The following is a 25,780-nucleotide window of genomic DNA, read 5'->3' as shown; positions in this document are numbered from 1 at the left end:
CGGGGAAATGGCGTGATGGTAGTAGTAGTTACTTTTATCATGCTGTGAAATGAGCCTAGCTTGTAATAATAAATTTATAATAGATAAATGAAATAAAATAAATCTTGCTGGAGGGTGTGATTTTTTTAAATGCTGCGAATGCCCAGTTGCATTTTTTATTTGTTTATTTTTCCATACTTATATTATTTATATAGAAATATAATAACATAAATACACTTAGGAAAAATACATCTTAAAATTCAGCTATTTATTTATTTACTTAAGTTAGTTAATATTACATTGTATATTAACTAATATATTTACAATTATAACAAATACTTATTAAATATTTCTTACATAACTACATTATTACAATAAACATAACTTTTTAAATCCTTAAGTTTTCTTTCATTCTTCATACTTTCAGGCATCTCATCATACAGTTTTAACCCTTTATACATTAAGCTATTTTGTGATTTTGTTTTTTTCTTAAGTGGTAGTCTTATCCTATTTCTATTTCTTGTCCTATATTTATGTACATTTCTATTTAATATAATTTCACTTATAAAATACTTTGGCATGAGATTATTAAACACTTTATATATAAATACAAATACATTATACAATAGTCTTTTCTCTATTACCTAAATTGGAAAAAATGCCCACAAAGACTTCAGCGTCTGAGCGTGGGCCATTCCTTTTTCAATTATTAAAAAGTTATTAGCATATAAATATGGTATGACATGAAAAGAAAAGAAGAGAAAAGAAAAATAAAAAAAAGCCAAATTAACATATTCTGATATTACATATATGCGCATTACTCGATGTTACGTCTTCTCAGTACTTTTTTACGGCGTCGAAACGTGGACACTCACCCAAAACACTTCAAAAAAGATCGAAGCCTTTAAAATGTGGTGCTACAGGAGGATATTAAAAATCTCCTGGGTGGATAGAGTCCGAAACGATGATGTTTTCCGACGGATGGAAAATGATAAAGAGGTACTAAAGACCATAAAGAAAAGAAAACTTGAATACTTTGGACATGTGATGAGAGGCGAAAAAAATACAATTTTACAAGTCATTCTACAGGGAAGGATTGAAGGGAGACGCAGTGCAGGTAGAAGGCGCATCTCTTGGCTTAAGAACTAACGCGACTGGTTCCATTGCAGCACTCAGTCCTTGTTCAGGGCAGCTGCCAATAAAGTAAGAATCGCAATGATGATTTCCAACCTCCATCGGGGAGAGGAACCGTAAGAAGAAGAAGATATTACGAATATGTCTATCTGCTCCTTCCATGCTAATCCAAGACGTCAAACATACTTTAAACTGTACCACTGATTTAATGTTTTGTAGTTCCTTAGTTAGAAGATTGAAGGATCTTGGACCAGCATGTAAGAAGTGTCTCTGTGCGAACTTAGTTCTGCATCCTGGAACTGACAGTACACTATCGAATTCAAATAATAAATTATATAAAACTAATACGATTTAAATTTTTAGTAAACAATTCCCTATTTAAGTAAACTATCGTCTATCAACCACCGAGTACAATGTAATACAATCCGAGACCAGATTAAATTGACAATTGATCTCGCGTTCATTCGCGCGTATCTTTCAAACACAGCGCGGCCACGTCTTCATCTCTCACCCCTGCGCCGGGCCAGTGAGGGGAGGGTAAGCCATCTTCCTAATTCCCTCCCAAAACACGTCCAACCCCGCTGGATTTACATGCGAACACTCTTCTCCGTTCTCTGTATTAACGTCCCGGTGACGAGCTCTCCCACTCCGCTCGCACTTCCCGCACATCAAACTTGCTAGTCTTTAAACGTCTAATTCGCCGGGTCTGTTCTGGAGCAGGGCGGATCGATTGTGAAGGGTTGAAGGTTGAACGAATCGTAATTGACACATATTTGAATTACTATGATATAAATCATCAGTCCAAGTTCAGGATTTATTTGTTTACACCTTTTATCAAAAATACAATTTAACGTTCACTTTGCCCAGCTAACAAGGGTACATACCCCGTTCCAAGCTGGCAATTACATTCCAATATATGATAACAGTTAACAAATTAATAGAGAGCACAGACTAATACAGTATAAACTTACTCGTATACACATTTTGATACATGTACATACACACATATATTTACACACATATAAACACATGTACATACAGACACACGTACATACACCCATGCGTATAAACATACTTACATTCATGAAACATTCATGAGACAATTTATTTATTGTGTATGCAGACAATTGGTAGAATTCCATATTTAATTTGGTAATGTATCCAAAATAAAACAAGTTTATTGGATAATAATTCTACTTTATTTTTTATAAAAAACGTCATAAAAAACATATGAAAAGCGTCACAATATACCCTTTGTATATTTTATAAAAAATAAAGTAGAATTATAATTCAATAAACTTGTTATATTTTGGATACATTACCAAATTTCATAGACAATTTATTTATAATGCGAAACTTCACGGTTACCATCTGTATATATATATTTTTAAATTATTCTTTATTTTCATATTTTACTTTCGACATCCAGTAAGAATATCCAATCCGTGGCATGCATCAACCTTTCTGACTCCCTACGCCCAATGTCACGAAAGAGCGAGGTCAACACCTTCCGCAACTTGACAACACTCCCGTCTTTCCACGATTCTGGCAATTGGTTATGGACCTTTTTGCCTACGTAATAGTGTTGTCTCGATGCCAGAGCAGTGTTGACCCCTTCACCTAGTATCAGATCCCTATTAGAGTATCTTGTATTATGGTTGTGGTTGACGCTTGGGTAAATATCTCTATTGATGTGTGTAACCACTACCGTTCTCAAAATATACTGTTAAATAATATTCAGTACTCTGAATTCTTTGAAGAGCAATTAGTTGTAGACTGTTTTACTTACTGACCTGCGAGCACTATCGCCGTCACAAGTCTCATTGGGAAATATTACATACTACGAATAACGATAAAAATATATGTAATGGATTTAGAGAGATTAATTGTATTTTCAAAATAAATATGGATATTGCGGAGAAATGTTTTCATACACAAATGTAAAAAATAAATTTAATAAAAATATTTTCGTAGAAAAACGCTAGGTGTTTGGTATTGATTTTTGTGACGTCAAGGTTCGTGATGTTGTTCGACACAAATTTCAAGGGCAGGAACAAATAAACTTCGTATGATAGCCTAAAGAAGTGGGATTTTAGTTGGGATCTGAACTGACTGGAACTGTCGATGATTCGTAAGTTTGAAGGCAATTAGTTCCAGACAGAGGGGCCGGCAGCGGCAAAAGCACGATCTCCAAATCTAGCGTTTGGGGAGCGCAGGATTTCGACAAGTTTTCTTCTTCCTGAATCAAATGCTGACCTAACAGTAGATTTTCTTTGACATGTATATGGATGGACGCAGAAAACGAGGAAGACCGAGAAAGACATGGCACGATCAAGTCCATCAAATACTTGAAGATGGACATGTCAAAAGTAGGAATAATCGGCGTGCGTGCATGAGAAGATGTATGAATGTAGAGGAAGGGAGGTCTGTATGCCAAGATAGAGTGTTATGGCGTTCTATCCTCTCTGCCTACCCCTACGGTGAAACGTCGTGATGGTTTGTTGTTGTTGTTGTTGTATTTTCTCTAATACAAAGGTCCGATAGGTATTTTGGAGCCATTTCATGAAGGGATTTGAATACTGTCCAGCAAAGCTTGTATTTTATTCTCTCTGGGCTTTTTAACCAGTGCAAATCTCGAAGATGTTGTGAGATGTGAGAATATTTTTTTACTCCCGTAATAAGCCTCGCCGCTGCATTGAAAACAGATTGAAGTTTATTAGTTTAATATTTTGGGAGATTTTTTTTAAATTTTTTTTATTAACATACACGGCATAATTGCCTTTTACAAATTTATAATATAAACATATAAGGTTTGATATTTTTTAAACTACATATTTGCACTCAAAACTAAGGAACAATAATCAAGCCTAAAAATTATATAACATAATATTTAAAAAAAAAAAAGTTTAAATAAAACAAAAGTTTGAAATAAAAAGTATACGAGAACTTTAAAAATTAATATAAAAAGTAAATCAAATTTTAAACATAATAAGGTTTATAATAAAAATATATATAAAAAAAAAAAAACAGAAAATCATATATGAAGTAACTACATTAAATATGATTACTGCTCATCTTTGAAAAAGTTTATAAGGTTAGTTCTATAAGAACAATACCCCACATTAAATATATCTTGCGTATATTCCATTACAGCCATCTAGACGCGAAACGACATAAGCATTTACAAGAGCTTTAGTTGCATCTATAGGAATATTTCTCCGCACGGATTTGATCTGTCGGAGATGGAAGAAACCAGCACTAAAAGATAAAATAAGAAATTAAGAAATTAGGAACAGAACCAGAATAACTGACATTATGGATCGCGTAGCAGGACTGAAGGGGCAATGGGCAGGACATGTTGCGAGACAAGACCCCACAAGATGGACCCCTAAAATTTTAAGATGGGGACCTTGGGAGAATAAGCGAGGCATCGGAAGATCTAAAAAAAGATGGTCCGACGACATCGCTGCTGTGGGGGGTAAAAATTGGCTGTAAGTAGCAACCGACCGAGAAAAATTGAAAAATATGGAAGAGGCCCATATCCAGCAGTGGAGAACAGAAGGCTGAAGAAGAAGAAGTTCGAAAACCGTTGGATGCTTTTTTGAAGGAAGAAGAACTTGTACAAAACGCAGGACACGAGATATAGGCGTATCAGCAAAGGCTGCCTGCCTTTAACGAATTGCAATCATTTTTTAAGCTCTGCAGCTTCGTCTCTGTTGAAAATATCTAAATAATATTGATAGTAAAGTAGACAACACCTAGTTAGGTTTTAGCACGCCGTAAGCGTACTTCTACATGCACGCATACACGCATAAATATATCTAAAAACACAGTTGTATTTTTGATGAACACACACAAATATTATATGCACAAGTATTACATCTATGATATAATATTATACAGTTAGCCATCTTAGCACTGTGAGTGCTAGGTCGTGTAAGCGGCGACGTGCTCTAAACTTTAACAGTGTGGGGGGGAGACGCTGTTATATTGAACATTTTTATAGCTACGATATTATTATGGTTCTCCTTGTAAAGTATTTTCGCCATACCAAACTCCATTTAAGTTGACAATACACTATTTATTAAATAAACACTGGTGTAACTCCTTAGCGCCTTTTTTATGATAATGGTACCAACGTGTTATGAGTTTAATATTTAGGCATTTTGAATTCTCTGTGTAAAGCATTCCCATATAGTCCCTAAATGTAAACCTGAAAGAAAAAAACAATTTGAGATGTTTTTTTACCCAGTAAAAGCATCTCTATTTATTTATTCATAAACAGAATTAGGTTCTTTTCTATTCATTTTCGTTTATATTATTATTATTTTTTTATTTTTTTTTTCACATTTTAAACTTTAATTCATAATGAAAATAATGTAATCTTTTTTTATTTATTTTTTTTTTGGTGAGAACACAAAAATCAAAATGTGATTTTTCTCAAGCCTGGGTGCGCTGTGATGTAATTCACCACTGTAATTAGGCCTCCTGGCGTGTTGTGGTGCAAAAAAAAATGTAAAAAAAAAAAATCCCTTCTCAAAAATGTTTTCCCGCTCTGTTGCAATAAATTGAAATATGATTAAATTTCAGGGAGAAAATCCAGCCAGTCTGCAAGCATTTGGTCATACTCAAATATTGTTGAATTATCATTTTACATAAAAAAATATTCACTTCAAGTCCAAAAGAAAAAAAAAATTAAACTTAAATCTTTATTTAGTTAAACTGCCTCTATTGGGCTTAAAAATCCACCACTGGCCTACAAAAAAATTTACGCATTCATTCAAAATATTCTGCAGCCAGATTAGCACATTTATTTAGAAACGGAACGACCCTGAAAACAGCTGTTATAATTACAAATACACAGTACATCGATCCTAGACTTCATTATATTAGATAAAACCGCACCCCAGCTTTATCCGACCGGCTGTTCCGTGGGGGATGAGGGTAGCCGGGTGGCCTGGTATACTTGTGTGCTGTATGGTATATGGTAGGCTGTGAGTCTGCTCTGAGAGGGGGCACTCTACTCGGCCACGTGGACAAACATATTCACTTCGTTTGTCCAATTTATTCGTCGGTAAGCTTTAGTGTCAATTAATTATAATACTTGGTCATCTCAATAGAAACGAAGATTTATAGGGAAGGGAATGTGGATCGAACAAAACAAGTTCGATGTTTTAACCCTCGTTTTGGCAGACTGAAAGGTTTTTTTGTTTATGTCAAAGCTTGTCACGAATTGTGATCATGTAATGTAAATTTTTACCAGACACGGAGCTATGAGAAGTTACCTATATAGGTTTAAATGAAGGAATGATGACTATTGTCCATGCGATGATATTTCTTCACAGAATATCGGACATCTGTTATTTCAGTGCCCATTTTTCAGTTTACAACGCCATAATCTTGAAGCAGAATGCAGGAAAGATGGAATATCCTTAACAGATATCCACACTGAGTTAAAAGTAGTTATCACGCGCCATTGTTCTTGGACTTGGCAACAATGGTGATTGGACTCATAAAGGTAAGAAACAAAATCAGTGATCGAACATCCCATTTCCAAGACTAGCAAAAACGATTTTTTCCGAGTAACTTAGCCTTGTACATGACACGTACGTAAGGCTACTAAATACAGGGGTCTAAATATATATTTAAAAAAATATTAAAAATATCATTTAATGTATTTATTATAGATAGTTGTACAAATAATAATCGGCGTCGTGGTGTAATATTCAGCGCGTTTGCCTACCATGCAGTAAATCTCGGGTTCGATTCCCGACATGGTTGATACATTATTTACTCAAAAGGGTGTTTTCACACTAGAATGTTTCATAGTCCCTGGACTGGTACCTGAAGCGTAAGACTGATCATTTTACCTTCATGTAAAAAAAATAATCAAAATACGCGGCGATTGGTGTACTAATGCAGTGTCCTATGCACCATTAGGTGCGGAAAGGTAATGGTGATGATGATGACAAACAAAACTTTAACACCTAGTTATACCTTAACGCCTTAACTAATAAACAATATATTTACAAAAATAATTTCAAAAACAAAACATTGTTATAAAATCCAGACGCTTTCAGATGACACTCTATTTACCCATATGGATGTTTTTTTTTTAACAAAAATCATCGCCATTCCACGAAACGATGCAATAGACCCAGCATCTCTCATCTATTTTGGCAACTCATTAAAATTCTTTAGTCCTTTACGGTACAAATTTTTCAGAGTTATTATTATTTTAGTTGGGTAATTTATATAGCGCCACTTTTGTGAAAATCACCTCAAGGGCGCATCAGGATTATTGTTTTTGAAAGTTTTATGCAGTAAAGAATGAAAAATCAGGTAAAGCGGTTTTGACTGAATGCAGATTTACTAGTTCATGAGAAAAAATTAGATCATAATGTGTATCCTTTAGTTCATGCTTTCACCAGCTAAGACAAATTAAATGCGTGCGTAAAAAAATGCCGGTTGATGCCGCCTGTCAATTAATAAATGCGTTTGTAGTGTCTAGATTATTGTAATGGTATCTACGCGGGTCTACTAATGAATAAAATGACTCGCCTACAGTCTGTATTGAATGCCGCAGCGAGACTTATTTTTGGAATCTCTAAGTTCAGTCATATCACTCAACTACTTCGGGAATTACACTGGCTACGTTTTCCACAGAGGGTGGAATACAAACTCTGTTGGCTTATGTATAAGTCACTGCTTAACTCTGCTCCGGAATATCTAAGGGAACTATCCATATCAGATGAACTAGCTGACAGACGTATTGCGCTCAGACCAGCTACATCTACGTCGAGCGGAAAAGTTATTGTACCTCTCCGCAAACAGCCGTTTTTCTTTTGCCCATTTTATTTATTTACATGTAGTTTATTACACATTATTTGAGAGATATGTCCCAACTTCATGGGAATAAAAGTCCGGTGTTGAGATGGGACGAGCAATTAGTTGACATAGACACATAAGTATATCTACCACAAATATAGGATCAGAAACATTTTTAAAAAATCAATCCATTGAGTAATAGTATTGATTTAAGGTAATTTATATACTAATACAATTATTTCTATTTTTGTACGTCTTTCGCTTTTTTTTTTCTCTATTAAAATACAAAAATTAAATTTAGATTTTATTGGTTGGTAGGAATAAATTGCCATTTGGCAATAAGCCCGCCAATGTACATATATTTTTAACAAAAAGTTAAACAAATGATAATTTTATTTCTTTGACTCAATCTTTATTCTTATCTTTCACTTAATCTTTATTATTACTTAAATTGATTAAATATAAAAAAAATATTTGATTATTGAAAAATATTTACGAGTACATGAAAATAACATTTTTATATGTATAAACTCATATGTATTTATTTGATATGTAATATATTTTCTTTACTAACTTTGTATACTTTGTGGAAATCTGTTATTAGTTCTGAGTGTATACACTATATCTGTTTGTTTACTATAAATATGCATGTAGAACTGTTGATTTCCCAAATAAAATAAAATAAAATTAAGCTACACACTTATTTTATATAATTTATGAAAGATGGTGGAGTTCTATAATTGAGGGTATGTATAAAGAATGTTAGGAATGCGTACTTAAAAATTGAAATTTTATATATCCTTGTTGAACTTCCAAATAAATAAATAATAAGTTAAATAAATTTACATCTAAACAAATAAATAAATGAGAGTTCATAACCCTTGTAAATGGCCAGGCTTCCACATTCCCTTCTCAAGAAGTTCTGTATTCTTCAGAAATACGAATCAATCAGGTAATTAAATAGATTCATTGCGTACGAAGTTCACAGTGGAACGATGCGCCCTTTAGCCACTCCCCGAGTAGCTCCAAACTGAGGGAGCTTGCATCGGATCGATGGCCGTTGTTTCGAGTTGGCAGTAGGCACACCCTTTCTCCAGACGCATACGTATATACTACGAGTATATTACACTCCCTATACCGATAGGGATTATCGATACATATCACCGCGCAAAGAAAAGTTTTACAGTTCATACGCATTAGAATGAAAGCCACAGGTTGCAGCGTTTTTCCTAGATGTGTGAAAATTCCCATTAAAGACCTATAGTCCTTAAAATACATCTTAATTAGAATGACAGTTGTCAGCAAAGGTGACGACATAACTTTGTAGTAACGTCTAAGGAGTGATTTATATTGGCATACAAAGAATCATTCATATCTAGCATGTTAATTTATTTTTTAATACTATGCCTCGTAGTGTAATGGTCAGCGCGTTTGCCTACCATGCAAGAGTATTTGAAATATTTATTTAAAAGGATGTTTTCACGCTAGAATATTTCATAGTCCCTGGGATGGTACCTGAAGCGTAAGACTGGTCATCTTACCTTCAAGTAACAAAAAAAATGATCAAGATACGCTGCGATTGGTTTACCAATGCAGTGCCTTATGGACCATTAGGTGCGGAAAGGGAATGATGATGACATATAAATCAACATAATTATACAAAATCAGCTTTAAAAATTAAAAACTAAAATCAACATAATTATTAACGACGTTTTTACAAGGTTACATAATTTTGCAAAAATGTTAAGAGATGAGACAAATTGATCAATGTAAATGTAATTCATTTGATGTTTATGAAAAAAGTATAAATGTCTTATTTTTTGGTGAATAATTGTTTTAAACACACTATTATAAGCTTGTTTTGGCGTTTTTATATCAATTTTCGATAACAGAGTTTCATGTTTGCATGAAAAAACTGATAAAATCGATTTGATCGGTACATGATCAGTGATCAGTACTTTACCATCACTAGTTAGATTAGTTTGACAGCTGTCATTTTGATCGAGCTATATTTTAAGGACTATGGTCAGTGGTCATTAAACTCATTAGTAAAAATATCGAAATATCAGCATTATCTAGTTATGCAGAAAGCAGCTATGTTCTGCTAAAAAGAAGCCAGGCCGCTGTCATATAAAAAAAATGTAATAATCAGCTTCTGAAAATATTAGGTGTACCCATAAGTAATCAATTACTTTTAGGGTTTGATAATGACGCTTTAAAAACACCTGTGGAAACGAATCCTAAACTGAGTATCCAGGAAATAGCAAATACTCTTCAGGCTACTTGGTAAACAGTTCAGACATCTTTACGAAATCGGGAAGGTTTGCAGACAGGGTATTTGGGTCCCACATCTATTGTCGGAGATGAATAAAGATCAACGGCGTATAATTTGCTCATCTCTTTTGTGCAGAGAAAGAAGTTATCAATTTTTACAAGGGTTGTTACTAGTGACGAGAAATGGGTCGATCTCGATCTCGGGTCGATCTCGAAAAAAAACGCATGTATGCATTATTTATCATTTGTCAAGAAAAAAACACATTGCGCACAAAAACATAAAAATCCAACTGTTGTGCAGATTTAATTATTAACTCTTTTCACAAAAGTGCGATTATCTCATTTTCACTCATCTATGGCTGGCTGCTTCCTGCATAACTACAATAAATTACTAAGATTTCTTTTCGTTTGGGAGAAATTAATCCGATTGAATTATTTCAAATAATAGGCAACGCCTTAAAACTATTTTGTATTTTTCAAATTTCTTATTGGACCAGTTTTTTGTCTAAAAACATTTTGACTAACTCAAAATATTGTTAAAAATCTCATTATTTTCCCAGATACACAAGGCGTGTCGGTATGTTTACTTTGTATTGAGTAAATGAAACCATTTCAAATTCCACTGTCAAAAAAACATCCCTTTCTCTTGAGAAACCAGTCTATTTATAATATTTACAGGTAATTATTTATTTTTTATTTACTTCACGGACGTTGCCTAGCGAAGCACTTTAGTCAATCCACATTCTAGAAACAGGACGTGTGGCGCTAATTGGTCAGCCAACAGGGGTGCGAATCCGGAAGTGTCTGTCCATTTCCGGCCGAGGCGGAACTCTATTTCCGTGTGAAACACACTTTGTACAATTTTCCGGAAGTGAAAATCTACCCAGGGCCCAGAACTATCTAATAAAAGAGTCTTAAATATTTTGATCGAAAGAAGTTTTATTTATTTTAATTTCATTGCAACAGAGAAGGAAAACATTTTCACGAGGAGAATATGGAAGTGTACTGCCCTGCAAAGCCTACAAGTCGTAACTAAAAAAAACCGTTTTGCGTAGTATTTTTTGTAATAGCTATTCCATAGCCTTAAATATTTACTAAACCAACATTTCTGCTTCTCAAATATGAGATATTCTCTTGGAAAAAATAAAAAATTCAGACAGGCAAAGCATAAAACAGTAAAGTTACAGTGATCGCGACTCCAGCGAGTGCGGTTTCGTTATAACGCGATATTTTTCGCAATGTAGGGACGTTCTTATCCTTATTTATTTATTTATTTTACACTTTATATACATATACTTTTTTCCATCTTGAGTAGTTTATGCTATGTATATGTGCCGCATGCAATGTATATGTTTGTGTATGTGCGTTCATGTGTGTGTGCGTGGATGGCTCGGAATGTGCATTCGGTTCTGTTTTTTTTTTTAAATTAATTAATAACGATAACCTCCATGAAAATGCAATTGTTAACAATTATTATTTTCTCACTTGAATTTCTTATTTATTTTTTTGTCAAATTAAATTTTTACATCTTATGCATAATTTATGAAAACTTAATTGATCTTTTTATGTTCAAAATGAATGTTTTCTGAATAAAATAAAATAAAAACAAATAAAAAATTGACATATAAGGGCGGGCATATTTCCTTAAGGCAATTTCTTCCTACCTACCCAAACCGTTCAGTTTGAGAAAATTACAAAAACATGGACATATTGAATCATAGAATTTTATACAAAATTAAAATCAAAGATTAACAAAATAAAAAAATAAAAAAATAACACCATACTATAAAGAGTGAAGAGGGGTGGGAAGGAAAGAAGGAGGATATAGGAACAACTTAAATATTTGGTCAGCGACTGCGATTGGTGTACGAACGCCGTGCCCTATGCACCATTAGGTGCGGAAAGGGGGATGATGGTGAGCAAAAGAAGCATTTTACGCCAACCGTTCCAGGAATCGAACTCAGAAACTTAAGCGTAGTAGGCGAAAACCTACTACACTAGGAGCCGGACTTCTCTCCACTGGATTTTTTTTACATGTTCTTTTTTCTACCACTACTACTACCATCACGCCATTTCCCCGTAGGGGAAGGCAGAGAGAATAGACCGCCACACACGTCTATCCTGACATACATTCCTAGCTTCTTCCACATTCATACATCTTGTCAGACATCCCCTTCGGTTCTGCCAGCTTTTGACATGACCAGATTTAAGAATTTGGTTTATCTGATCATGCTACTTCTTCCTTGGTCGTCCTCGTCTCATATAACTGTTCATTTTCGCCAAATATACTTGTTTTACCACTATTTCGTCATTCATTCGATCTACATGACCAAGCCATCTCAGAGGCCCTTTCCTAAGCTTATCAATTATACCTGACTCAGATTTCCACTCTCGCCTGATTTCATCATTCTTAACCCTGTCATACATTAATTTCCCACACATTCGTCTATGAGATCGCATTTCGACCGCGTTCACTCGGCTTTCATCCTTCCTCTGCCAGTTACATGTTTTCCTTCATAAAATTAAAATAACTGTAAAAGCGCTAGTCTAAAGTAGTAAGGCGTTCTATCCTCGGCTATTCCCTTGGGAAAAAGCCTCGGGGCAAAAGCGGCGTGTGGCGTGGTGTGGAGAAGGCCAGGATAGAGAATTGGTTATAACAGCCGATTACGTCATTTCCTACTTAGCAAATAGGTGGGGGAACGGATAAATCTACAGCTTCCGGAATAAAGTGTCATGGCGACCATGCTAGATAAGAGAACTCTGTACAATCTGACGAAAACGAGTTGAAAAAAATTCAGGGCGCCAGCTTAAAAATCTGATTCACAATATCCGACAAAGTCCCTACATGTAATTTGCAAAACTCACAAGGAAAGGGGCAGTGAAAATAAAATAGTTAAATTCAATTCGTCGATGAGTTCCTACAGCAAAGGCATGCATTCAAGAAGCAAGCGGTGTTATCACTCCTGACTTGAGATGACACACTTGCCATATCTGCCCAGGGCCTCGATTATGATGGAAAGATAAAGACGTCATTCACCTTGACGGTATAGTTGAAGATAAATTCCCTCTAGCGATTATAAAGATATACTACCGACCCCACACCTTCAAGTTTTGGGTACATCGATATGAAACAAGATGAAGCGTACGTCTCGGTACACATTTCTACGCTCTAAAATAACATACCTTCAGTATGACGTCATAGTTGAAGATAAAAGTCTCCCGACCGACTATAAAGGTATACCTACCGATACACCATGCAGTTTTGATGTAAGTACATCGGTTTATACCGACGGGTCTAGATCCCCCGATACGTTTATCTACGCAATTCAAGTGTCAAAAATTTTGCTCCACCGAGCAATTTTTCCTTTAATTATGATTTATTAAAATTTTTAATCGTTTTGAGGTTGGCACTTTTTTTGTTAAAAGCGAAATAAGTCAATTTTGAAGTAGAATTAAATTCCGATATAACTGTCACTTTAATAAAACAAACGCCTAGGTGTGAAAATAATGTCGTCAGATTCTGTCCTATTAACAATAAGAGTATCTAGGGGTTAGAAAGTTACCACTCTAAAAAAAAAAATAGTTATTATATTTTTTCCATCTGTTTTACTATATTTCTGAGTGTATGTATCGAGACGTTAAAGAAGCCGGCTTTGTAGACGATTGGTAGATACATACAGACGATCGTTAAACGTACCGTCTAGGTGATTTCTAAAAGTTATACAAAATTATGTTCAAGCGAGCATTTGTTGCTTGAATTGGAATTTATTGGAGTTTATAATAGCTTTAAAGTGAGAACTTTTTATTACAGAAGCCTATTTAAACTATAAATGACAACTATTTTAAATTTTAATGACGTAAGGAACGCGGACTAATTGTTTGCGGTTATTCCATTGGCTTGTTTCGTTCATATTATGTCGATATGACAAGTAGGTAGAACATACCGAGGTAAGATACAGATAGTACAGAAGTTAAGTATACCGTCTCGATATATACAGACGAAGATAGCGTTCATAATCGAGGCACAGCGCCCCGATTTTACAATGGGTTAACATTTATCTTCAATTTTATCTACAAAGTAAAATTAAGTTTTCTGTATAAAAAGCAGAATATGCATACAATTTTTCCCTCTAAACATGTTCAATTATAGGTTACCGACGAAGATACTTTAAATATTCATGCAAATATTCTCATTTTCGTACACAAATATCGGTTTTTCTATACACAGTCGAAGATAACTCAGTTAACTTCCCATTGTGTAATCGGGGCACAGGTACCAGTCCGGGGACTATGAAATATTCTAGTGCGAAAACACACTTTAAAATAAATATTTCACATCAACCATGCCGAGAATCGAACCCGAGACCTATTGCATGGCAGACAGACGCCCTGACCATTACACCACGAGCCTACAACTGAATAATATAACTGAATTATTTCACCTACATAATAGGCAATGCCTGAAAACATTTATCAAATTTCCGTTTTTTTCACAAGTAGGTTTAATCAACAACATTGAGTTTCTCCAAATGTTTGAAGACAAATCTCTCCAGGGGGTGAAATCCAGTCTTTTGTTTACAAACATTTGGACAAACTTAAAATATTTAAAAAATAAATAAAACTTACTCTTTTGCAGACAGGTTAGATTGCGGCCATTTTATAAACCAATTTAAAATGTCTGTATGTTGTTAACGCGGTGTCGTTTTTCTTCATACAAACGTATTCCCGTATTTTCTTCCTGGATTATGGCACTGGAGCAACACACTACGGATATTTACCATTTGCGTGTCCCTACCGTTATTTTTTTGATTAATTGTTTATTGTGGAACCGCCGAGGACCGCCAAAAACCCATAAAAACGTCCAGTCTTATCTGCTGTCGTCAGACGTACGTACAGTATACAAATATTCAAACATTTATTTTGTTCATCATTTAAAAAGTGCTTTATTAAATTTAATTCAATCAGATAAATAAAAAAAACTTTGTTTTTAACCACAATATTTTTTTTCCAACGACCGGTTTCAAAGCTAAACAAGCTTCTTTCTCAAGGTTTACTTAACTAATGAATTATTACATCTTTTATTTTATCAGTATGCTGCAAATGAAACTAATAATCAAGTCTTTTTGTCTTAAAGGTCTTGTCGTAAAACGGTGATTTTACACTATAATATTTGAGATTTGATTTTTTTTTTTTATTTAGAAACATCGCTGGTCTGTCTTTAAACCGTTTCTTTTTTATGTTATAATATTATTGTCGACTGTTTGTTTCAGTAAAATAAATAATATTACATAGTCCTGAATCGTAAGACAGATCATCTTACCTTCACGTAACAAAAAATGATCAAGATAAACTACGATTGGTGTACCAGTACGGTGCCCTATGCACCATTAGGTGCAAAAAAAGGAATGAAAAATAATAAAAATAACTTTTTTTAAATATCGCACAAAGTAATACAGAAAATTTCATTCTGACGCACTTTCTTAAAAAAACAACTAAATCGGTTCAACAAAATCGGCAACAAAACATCGATTTTAGTTAGGCATAATCAGTCCGATGTGCAGTTGTCTTTTTCGCACAGTATCAGGGAGCCATCTGCGAGAGAGTGGCGGAAAAGCAATGTTGATTTCTTAACAAATCTCGCAAGATACAATCGTTTAATTAATTTTTTCATTAATTTGACCCCCGGGTCAGCAATAATCTCTCTGAGTCAAAATATTTAGACATTGATAAAACTTTATTCAAGTCACAAACCTATTTGGAGCAATCATTTTAAAACGGATGTTTCAAAATTTAAACTGTCTTCTTTTTGGTTGAGTCAATGAGGAAGTTCAGTTCAACGGGAAATAGGATACAAAAAATTATTTTTCTTACACGCGGTAAAAATTAGAGCATTCAATTTTACAGCGAAGATTCTCGAAACGTATGAAAAAATGATTTATATAAAAATAAACTATTTTAAATGACGTCACGGGTTCTTTTAAATCGACCAATGATTGATAATTATGATAGATTATTGATTTCCGGGAAGACAACCCACAAATCAGGACAACTCATCGAAGAGAGCTAGTGACGTCACGCGCGGAGTAATGAAAAATTTACAAAACTTTTAGTCGTAGCCATGATACGATACGTAAAAAGAAAGCCATTTTTTTAGCCTGGTTTGATAGTTTATTGATAACTTTTATTATTATTTTTTTAAACACCGAACTTCATCATAGGCTCGTCACAGGAAAACCGTTACATTTAGCAAACACGTGGAGTATTGACAATATTTAATCGTAAAAATGCATCGAAATCGCAAAATCAGATAACATATTTAAATTCCTTCATTTGAGATGTGAAAATTCGCATCGAACCGCAGATAACGAATTGATGCAAGTCATTAAACTCCAAAAATAACATGTTCGTAAATCAGCGTTATCAAACGCGGCAGAAAAAAATGGCGTGTGGAACCGCGGATTTCACAGCGTCCTTGAAAGGAGATGAAATTCGCGACACAAATAGACCGCGCGAGTTAAACTGAAAAATTCGTTTTAATTTTATCGACGCGGGTGTTAAACAGCGTAAATTGACGAAATAATTCAACATCACAGCCGGCGTACTAAGAAAATGTTTAAAAATTATGAGGGAAAGATGCGCGCGCGTCGCGCACACCCTCCCCAAAAAGCGACCGCCGCAAAACTGAATCGAATTTCGTATTCCATTGCAAATGAACCGAAAGCTCAGTGTTCGAAAATTGAACGTCGCCATGTCGCTATAATATCTTAATAATACACGATTCTCAAACTGTGAGGCATGAATTTCTAATTCTAACAATTCATAAACTGGATCAAAAATATGAATGTCAAAGTTTTCTTCTCCAGATAAACTTTTAATTGGCTCTCGTATTTTTCCCTAGTTTAATTATCAACTTTTATTTAATATTTTTTTTATCTTCGTGTATTTTTTTTCTATTTCTTATTTTACACATACTCGTGTTTTGTTTAATGTATTATATATGCATCTACACCTTAGATTTTTATAATGTGTTCTAGATTAAATATACCCACGCACAGGCCGTGCCTATGTGGGTTTTTTGTTATCGTGAAAAAAGTTATATATCGTGTAATAAAAAATGTACCAAATGTACACAAAAAAAATAAAATAATAATAAATTAATTTATCTGCCCAGCTGAGATATCGACTAACATCTACAGATGTATATTTGTTAAGTTAAATAAATTCTTTATGCTCAATTTTTGTATAAATAAATTTTACAATCAACATATCAGTCTCGAAGATGTCGTGATAGCGCTGGTCACTGTTTTTTATAGATTTATGAATCTGAGTTTTACTCGCTTTTGTTTCTATAATGAGCCAAATACCGAACAAATATAAGTATTTCTGTCTTTTAAATAAATAATCCTTTATTGAGACATTTTGAGAATTGATTTGATATATTATGTATTTGTCTTAAGATATATTGGAAGAAGAACACAATATTATCGAAAAGTAATACAATTTCTGACTTTTTCTCAAGTTTCCGACGTGGATTGAAAGTAAATTCTCTTTGGGAATTGTATGTGGTTTGTTAAATAAAGTTCCTTTTCAATTAAAAGTTATTTTGAAATATTTAGCCTTGCTTCAATATTCGCATTGTTATTTTGAATTTAGCCTTTCAATGTATTGACTGTATTTTGAATATTATAACTGAATATTAGTAGACGTATACCTTAGAGGGATTTTAACAATATATGATCTGAATGGAAAAGATTTTTTAAGAAGGGATTATAAAATTTCAGCATCGGGTGTGGCACTAAGTAATATAAAATCGATGGCGAAAATTTGAAATGCTTTTAGGACGAGGCGTAAATTGTTCAAGAAAGGGTAAATCGATGTCGTCAAAAATAATATATGTTGTTGTTGCGTAAATATAAATTTTGTGTGTCCGAGTGGATTAAAAATACAGTTTTGAGAGTTAAAAAAAACCAGAACCCTGGACAAGCGTTGTTGACTCGATGGCTACTTTGAGGTCTAATTCTGAAAAAGAAAATCGATTAGATATAAGTCCACCTCGTTGTGTAGTGGTTCGCACGATAGCCTACGATTCGTGAGTTCCTGTGTCCTATTTCTAGCGGGATAGACATGAAATATTAGTTTAAAGGATGGTTTAAGACTGCAATATTTCAACGTTCCTTGACTGGCACTTGAAGTATGATGTAAAAGCATTTTAAGACGTTAAAGGTATCAAGTACCTGCTGTCAATAAAAAAAATTAATTTTACAGGTGTGAATTACAGCTCAGAATACTCGGGCTTGAAAAAAATTACATTGAATTTTTGTATTCTCATCGAGAACCGAACCTGGAACCTTGCGCGCGTGAGACAAGCGTCTTAACCACTACACCACGGAGGCCGCCACCATACACTTGACTGTAATTTTTCAATTATAGTGATTGATTTGTGAATTTATGTATGAACTGCAATTGCGTACTTATTTTTTTACGAATTATTATTTATGTTAAATTATTTTAATAGTGCATTATGAGTTTTACTATTTTTCGAAACACCAAAACCTTACATAATGCATGGATCTCGACATTTGTGCACTAACAGTGGATTATTTGACCACACAGAGATCGCATTTTGACAGCATTCAGCCTACTTTCATACCATTTTTTTCAAATCCATACTTCGCTCCCATACATAAGGGTTGGAAACAGGGCTCATTATGATTCATTTTTTACATTTGATTTTGTAAATCATTTTTCTTCTCCTGTTCACACCCAATAGTGGAAAATACACTAGAATGCAATGTGTCTAAACCATCGCAGCATCCCTTTCTTAATTTTGTTGAACAAGCCCTTGCTTTTGAACGATGTCACCTAAACGAACCACTTATTTCTGCTACTACAACTACTAATACCATCACTCTATTTCCCAGTAAGGGTAAGCAGAGAGGATGGACCGCGAAACACACGTTTATTCTGAGATACATTCACACATCTTGTCATACATGCCCTTCGGTTGTGTTCGCTTTTGATGTAACCAGACTTGAGATTCTAATTTATCTGATCATGCTACGTCTTTGTCGGTCGTTTGCGTCTTACGTTAAAATTAATTTTAGCCATATTTAATGATTTATTTAGGATAATTTATAAAGGATATTCTTGTGAAAACCCCCTCAGGGGCGCTGTACAATGATCATACCAACACGCCTTGCAGCTACTGAGTGCATAGGTAGTTGAAGTTTTAGTTCCCCATTTGCATTAAGGTTAAATTTTAATAATAAAATCTAGATTACATGTCCTGCAGCTACAAAGCACTTGGTCGGTTAAAAAACTTAACTGTATCCACCCAGCCACCGAACAGGCTAGGTGTGAAATATAGTTCCTCTGTCCAACTTCACTTTTAAATTCTAAAGTAATTGTTTAATTGTTAAAAACATTGAGTTTTTTTATAGAAAAAAGAAATATCAGCGTTCTTATAATTTACCCAAATATTTCGATTTAGGTGGCCATTTTTAACGAGTTGTAAATAACTCACTATTAGAAAGCGGAAATCAAGTTGGGGTAGAGTGGGGTTTGAACTTTGCACCTCTGATCCGTTAGTCACGGGACCACAACCCGATTAATGTAAGGATATGCCATAAACAAAGAGTGAAAAGAAAGATAATATGAATTATATATCTCTGTTATATCGTTCTTTTGCCACCCATTCGTGCATTCTTTCCATTTTAGATAAATTAAAATGCTAATTTGAAAACAGGATTGAGAATCGTTGTTTGAAACAGACGATACTAAAATAAATCCCTTAGGATTGGCCGATGGGATAAACTAAACAATCCGCCGAGGCGTGCTTTTCTACGCGCGAAAAAATAAATATGGTCGGTATTTTTTTTGAATTCGCATTTCGAACCATGAACATGGAACACATGTTAGCCAGACCCTTCAACCGAATACAAAAATACTTCCGTCAACCGAATCCCAACCATATTATACTAATTCTTAAAATATGTGACGATAATTATATATTTAAGAGGATATAATAATAATAATAATCATAGAATTATAATACACAGAATAAGCGTAAAAAGTCTGTTCATTATACAAGAATTTTCAAATAAACAATCCTGCCGCGTGATACTAAACGGCACGGTAAAATTATAGTGGATTGTCATTTATTAGATTCGTTAGTACCTATTTAAATTTGATAGCATTTATATTTTTGATTTTTTTATTATTAAACTCCATAGTTAATGACTTTAGTAAAAACATCAATTAAAACGTCTCAGTTAGTTCATTATTTAAAAAAAATAAAAAAATAAAATTTAGCGTTTTTATAATTTACCCAAAATATTTAAATTTTGGTGACCATTTTCAACGAGTTGTAAATAACTCACTATTAAAAAATGGAAATCAAGTTGTTAGAACCTCGAACCTCTGATCTGTGAGTCCGCAAAACTAGCCACAGAACCACAACCCGATTCAAATAATACAGTTCAACTTAACGAAGGAGATTTTAATGAAAATTTTATCAAAATCATTTTTTAAAGTTAGCGAGTACTCTCAGGTAAAAATCCTGCAAAAGAAAATCGACTGGAGATTAGTCGGTCTCATGGTGTACTGGTCATTGCGTTTGCCAGGCATTAAATAAATAAATAATTAAATAAACAATAAATATCGATCATCCGTATTGTATTTTATCGGGCTGTGTAGATTTTCGCCATGGTGTGAAATGGGCCAATCGTGCGATATCACGCAGTGGGCTCGTGCATTGCACGGGTAGAGCGGTCCAGTCTCCGTGAATGTACGGTAGAATCATATTTTAATACATCGGACTGTGTCAAAAAAATTACGATCGCCCCCCACTTTGCCCCACTTTCGCCTCGCGCATGCGTGAAGTCGCCGCGTAATGTTGCCAGATCACGAACACTATTATCGTAACACAAATGTAAGATAATTATATTTCAAAAAAAGGTATTTATTAATTTCTCTAAAATTTTATTGTCATCGTGGAAATATTGATTGACACAACAGAGTAAATAAGTAAGGGTAGTTTAATAAGAGTAATTGAACTTTGAATTTAAAAAAAAAATATATTTTATTTTACATATAGCGGATATTTGTATGTCATTTTAAATAATATTTGATGCCATTATGTTTGATTTGTTTATTTTACAGAAACAAACGGAATGATTTAATAACATAAAAAAATACGGTTTAAAGACAGACCAGCGAATTTTCTAAATAAAAATCATACATATTAAATTATGGTACAACAAAAGGTTGTGTTTATGTGTATTTGTATGAGAGTAAGTGTAGAGCTGTAGAGGTGTGTTTGTGTGTATTTGTGTAGGAGTAAGTTACACACCTAAACAGGTGTGTAAGCATCATTAAAGGTAATGTCAGTCAAATGTCCTCCACGGCGTTTTTTAATCCGAGATGTCCAATTTATGTTAGTTCTCTCATATTATACCCTGGTAACACTAACAAAATGTCTGTTTTTAGTTTAGTTTAGTTTTGTTATTACCACCCTGATTTTTTAAAGTTTTGTATTTTTTAAATTACTCCGCGAGTGACGTTTCAAGTTCTCTCTCTCTTAATGCAAAGAAGTTCGTTTTTATTAAAAAAAAAAAAAAAATTCATACATTTTTAAGAAACTACGCAGAATAATTTAACGCTCTAATTTTTACAGCGCGTAAGAATATATATTTTTTCCAATTTCCCGTAGGTCTGAACTCTTTATTGTCTTCTTTTTGGTTAAGTCAAAATATATTGGATATGTGGAATAAGGTCTTAAATGTCTACACGTCTACAGTGTCAATTATTGGTATCCATATCTTACCCCATTTCAAATATCAGGGGTGATATTTCAAACGCTCTCGCGGCCGTAGAAAAAGCTTTTGTCTCGTGTATTTACATACAAAATAAGCGAGACAAAAGTGTCTTCTACAGCTGCCAGAGCGGTTCAAAATAGCTCCGCAGAATGGCATTCAAAAGCACATGAAATGAAATCAGCTTCATTTTGTACAATTCTCCCCATCGTAACTCAAGTTTGTTACCGAATTGAGAAAGTTAGGCAAAATACGACGAAAATTCCGCCCATTGTCAGCCCCGTATTACTTACTAACTAACTTATATAATTAATATTGTTTTTAATTATTCTCGCACGATGTTACAGAAGTAGGCAAAATGTCACGAAACAATTTAAAAAAGTAATATTCATATGCAGTTCATCTGACTAAATCACTTTATAACGTGACATTCGCTGTATGAGTTTATTTATTCTTGTCAATAGGGAAAAATCACATCCTACGAATACCCATAAAATATATAAAATGGATTTCGAATAATTAATTGGCAATAATTATGGATTTTTTTTATTAGCTAATCAATTAATCTAAAAAATCACAAGCCGATCAGTACTATTCTTATTAAAACCTAATAAGAAATAAGGGAGATATAATGGATTAAATTCTAAAGGATTAAAAGTAATTTGAATGGTTCAAAAACCAAACAATTCGTGATGTCATCAAGTATGACGTCTTCAGATGTTTTGTGACGTCATCGGATTTTTTAAATCAATGTCTATGGATTTTATAGAGTATTGTAGATAGCTTCATTTTTCTTTGCGTCGTTTGTTTACATTTATGCGTCCTGTCACTTATCAAACATTACGAGTTGTGATTTATAATTTTCATGATAAATTGATAATTCAATTTATCATTATCGTAATAAATTAATATTTAGAAGAGGTTGAAAACCATAAAATATTAAAAGAAATTCGAGTTGTAAGATGTAATCCGTTTACACTTTCATCTGTCAGTGCCTTGAACTGGAGTGGATAAGGGGGGGGCTTAGAATAATATGCATAGAAAACCCTCCTTATATCTGTGGCCTGTGGCATTACCAACATTAAAATGAATGCATTACTCGTGAACTTCTATGACAAAATTTATTACCAACTTACGAAACGATTGTTTCCGAAAGGCCTTATTTTCGAAACGAATACAATGAATGAAAATATTCATTATAAGGGTTTATATTTATGTTTGTATTTATGGTTTGTGTTTACACTAGAAGAATCTTTAAATAAATCTTTTATTTGTCGAGTAGGTTAAATCTGATATTCCTCCCAAGTGATAATACCCTATTGTATTTTCGAAATCAATATGGATATTATTATATAGAGAAACGTTTTCATATACAGTGTGGAAGAAATAAACTGGAGTAATCGGCTAGTTCCTTGGCTCATTGTTGGGCTGGGCGGGCTTTATTAATATTTTTATTTATATTTGGAGAAAAATGCAAATGGCGGCAATGTTTGTTTGTTTTCCTGTAAATAAAGTATTTGTAAAACATTATTATGTATAGTAAAATATAACAGTAAGAAGGGCATACTCGCTTCTATACACGGTTCGCCCCTGATGTAGAAAGAATGGACGGCGAAAGAACAGCTAAAAAGATTTGCTTTTAAATTGTCATGGGCTGGTTTAAGTGGCCACTTTAAACACTGTGCAGCATTCACCATTCTGCCCATGTTTGAACATCCACATTTCTTCAACTCTTCCATCTGTTGACTTATGTGAAGTAAAGGAGCTGAAACCTTTATTATGCGGGTGAGATTCATCCGGCTGAACCAAATCACCTACTAGGCAATGCCTGAAAACAATTTTCCAATTTTTATACTTCTTCTTTTACCAGGTAGTTAATTCTGTTGCAATAAATTTAAATATAAATAACTCCCTAGGGAGGAAATCCAGCCAGCCTTAAGCATTTTGACATACTCAAACATTATTGAAAAAGATTTTCAATGAGAATGTAGAATGTTGAAACGAGGAAGACCTAGAAAGACAAGGCGTGACTAAATCAAACAAATACTCCAAGAAGAAAAGTCAATGCTTTAAATATATATTTTTTACTAATTATAAATAATTACTTTAAGTTGAAAGCTAGATCTACACGATATAATGAGAAGAGGATTGATTTACTTTTGAAACGGGATATTTCTCGACGTGTTCCAGCATTAGACAAATAACATGGATTCAGATTTATAGTTTGTGGTTTTGTAGTACAAATATGGACTTACCAACCCGGCCGGTGGATTATTTTAAGGGTTGATAATTGAAATCCCAATGAAATCTGTTTTAAACGTTTCGTTAGCAATAAAGGGATGCCTCGCCACAGACAAAACAACCTAATTGCAGAAATTCCGAACCCAAAACTACACGGAAAGGCAAATATGTAATGTTAACAGTAGAAGGGGTGCGGTATGGAAAACAATATTGGATGTTTGAAATACCGAAATACCTACCCAGTTCGAAGCAAAGATCGCCAATATTGCGCCATTCCAGGTGTAATATTTTACGGAACACAAGGTGATCACCGATCACTCATTTTACATAGTGAAAACAGTGCTTTATTTATTTAGTTCTTTAATTGTTTACTCTTTATTATGAACACTAGACTAACTTACTACTCTGCTAATGTGTGTTTTTTTATTAGAATCATTGTCATGAACTATTAAATAATTTCAAACTTAAAATTCATAAATGGGGTTTAGATTCCAACTGCCTATGCGCTCTGTAGCTGCACGATATGTTGTAATCCAAATCTTATTTGTAAACGATTTTGAAAAAATAATCAGAAAAACCACAATTCAATTTTCAAATAATGTAAATAGGGGCTGGGCTTCATACCGTCCATGCGGTCTGTAGCAGCAAGACATAATGTTATCTAGCTCCTATCTATTATCTGATATTAAATTAAATTATAATTTTAAACAAAGAGCTTGAATCCCAACCGTCAATGCACCATGTAGCTGCAAGACGTATTGGATAAAGCGCCCTTGAAGTGATTTTCAGCAAAATGGTGCTATGTAAATTATCCACAATAATAGTTGCTGCTTCAATAGGTAAATGTTGTCAACTATTAAATATCTAAATTTAGTAAATGGGGTCTAGAATTCCAACCGTCCATGCGCTCAGTAGCTGCAAGACTTGTAATCTAACTTATATTTTAATAAATTTGGGTTTTATTTAGTTTTTTAAATTATCACTTAAACTCTAAGCTTCATCGACACATAAAATAAAAATAAAAATAAAAAATACAAATAGGGGCTAGATTACTTAATTTCCATGCGCTCTGTAGCTGTAAGACGTGCTATGATATTTATTTATTGTATAGCGCCCTTGAGGTTATTTAAAAAAAAATGACGCTGTATAAATTATCCAAATATATATAAGAAAGTTCAGTGGTGCGGGATAAAAAATGTTTTCTTATGCGGTAAAAAAAAAGCATTGGATTGTGCGTCGAAGTTTCTCGAAAATGCAAGCAAAGAAATGTTTTAATTGAAACGAACTACTTTGAAACGTCACAGGTTCTTGTGAACAATCAATTGAACGATTAAAATTTTGAAATAATAAAATATCTCAAAAGATAATTTTCAAAAATGGTCAAGTCAAAAAACGAGTTTTTTATATTTTTTTACATGTTATTTATAAACATTTATTTTAAAGCATCGCTTTTTTTTTAAATGTCACAATATCACTTCTATTTGCACAAAAAATAAATGTTTTTAAATTGC

General features: G+C 33.6%; 1 long non-coding RNA gene across 1 annotated transcript in view; it reads right to left on the bottom strand.

The window, feature by feature from the left end:
• The window catches only part of LOC148275018 (uncharacterized), a 100,296-nt gene that overhangs the window by 56,346 nt on the left and 18,170 nt on the right, over window positions 1-25,780 (bottom strand). The window lies entirely within an intron of this gene.

Source organism: Micrasema longulum, unplaced genomic scaffold (genome assembly GCF_059751315.1).
Source record: "Micrasema longulum isolate JH-2025_06_02 unplaced genomic scaffold, ASM5975131v1 h1tg001528l, whole genome shotgun sequence".
Lineage (NCBI taxonomy): Eukaryota > Metazoa > Arthropoda > Insecta > Trichoptera > Brachycentridae > Micrasema > Micrasema longulum.
Note: the sequence above shows the minus strand (reverse complement) of the source record. Positions and strands in the feature narration are given on the sequence as shown.